This window comes from Echinops telfairi, unplaced genomic scaffold (assembly GCF_000313985.2).
Source record: "Echinops telfairi isolate 266 unplaced genomic scaffold, ASM31398v2 ScPeMD7_7468;HRSCAF=8506_0, whole genome shotgun sequence".
Lineage (NCBI taxonomy): Eukaryota > Metazoa > Chordata > Mammalia > Afrosoricida > Tenrecidae > Echinops > Echinops telfairi.
In genome coordinates this window covers 6,618,385-6,620,097 of record NW_022111369.1, presented here as the reverse complement: position 1 = coordinate 6,620,097, position 1,713 = coordinate 6,618,385, and the positions used below count along the sequence as shown (strand labels likewise).

General features: G+C 42.3%; 1 protein-coding gene across 2 annotated transcripts in view; it reads left to right on the top strand.

Annotated features, from left to right (window-relative positions):
• The window catches only part of SEC24B (SEC24 homolog B, COPII coat complex component), a 91,460-nt gene that overhangs the window by 35,546 nt on the left and 54,201 nt on the right, over nucleotides 1-1,713 (top strand). The gene's annotated exons all lie outside the window — the stretch shown is intronic.

Below are 1,713 nucleotides of genomic sequence, written 5' to 3'. Positions count from 1 at the left end.
TTCTCTCTCCATGTGCTTCTTGGCTCATTGTCTTCTTCGGAGAAATGTCTGTTTAAATATTTTGTCTATTTTTAGTTGGTACTTGCTTTTTAATTGTTGGGCTAAAAGCAATCTTTGTTTTCTGGGTTCTAGGCCTTTATCAAAGGAGCCTTGGTGGCACTGTGGGTCCGGAGCTGGACTGTTCACAGCAAAGCTGGCAGTGCAGCCCTACCAGGCTTCCTGGGAGAAAGATGAGGCCGCTTCTCCATAAAGGTTTACATGCTAAGAAACTCTGTGTGGGAGCACTGTGCATCAGAAGGGCAGTGCTTTTCGCAGGAGGCCACTATCCCACACATGATTTGCAAATACTTCTCCCATTCTGTAGGTGGTTTTTAACCTCCTTGATGGGTTAATTTGCAGCCCCAGAGTTTTTAATTTGATTAAGTAAATTTTATTTATTTTCAGCTTAGGCTTTTGGGTGTCATATCTAAGATTCCATTGCCTAACCTAAGCTCATGGTGATCTATTCCTGTTTTTCATTCTAAGAGTTTTAGAGTTAATGCTCCTACCTTTCATACCTAGGTCTGTAACCCATTTTGCGTTTGATTGCATGTTTGTTTTTATTTATTAATTGTTTACTTACCAAGAGAAATGACTCCTTAGTCCACAGCCATGTTTCTTAGTTCAGGAACATAGGCCAGTGATGTTCTTGGAACTCAGCTCAAAGAAATTCTTTCCATTACACAGTCACTTTGCACTCCCAGATCTCCTCAAAATCCGTCATGGAATCATGGTTTCTGTAGAAATCTGTATGGACCATCTTTCTTGGATGGGCTGCGTGAGTGCTTATGAGTGCTGCACAGTATGAGCTCGCAGACCCCTGGCCGGAAGCTCTCGGCCCTCCCACAAACATCCTTCCTGGCCTGGTGGAGACATGATTGAGTTTGTTTTTGTGTCAGGTGAAAGAAGAGCCTTTGCTTCCCATTCCGTAATTAAGGGTAATACTACTTATATATGACACGTTTATAGGAGGTACTAGCATCCTCGACCTAGTAGTTCTTTTATGTCTGCTTCAAATATGCTCTCATTTGGGCCTTGCAAAGACATTCAGAAGCACACAGAAGGCAGTTTATGCTTGTTTTTGCAGTAGATGATTACAATGCACCCACATTGTATAGTAAGTAAATGTCAATTTGACAAAATTGCAGGTTTTTTCCAGCTTCAAATCACACCCTGCTGATAATACACTGTTCCTGAGCTTTAGCTATTATGCCCTGGATGGATCCCTGGTGGCACAGTGTTTAAGCATTTGACTGCCAGCTAGAAGGTTTGAGGCCTGCGTGAACCTACCAGTCAGACTGCAGGAGAACATGCTGCAGTGTGCTTTCATCAAGAGTTATAGCCATGGAAACCCTGTGAGTCAGTTCTGCTCTGTCCCGCAAGGCCACGATGAGTCATAATCGGTTAAATGGTACCAAGTGCACACCTGAGTCAAGAGCTCTAATCCTCACTGCCCTCCAAGATGACTAGTGAAGATAGCGGTGCATGCATCCTTTCCTTTTTTGAATCCCACTTGTAATATTGGTGTCAGAAGCTGGCGATAATAAGTTCTTTATCACTGAATGTTGCCGTATATTGTAAAACAGGAGAGTGGACCATGTACATTTTCTTCTTTACTTCTCAGTCTATGCTTTAGCATATACATAAATGATAATTGTGGGTTTTCAATAAAGT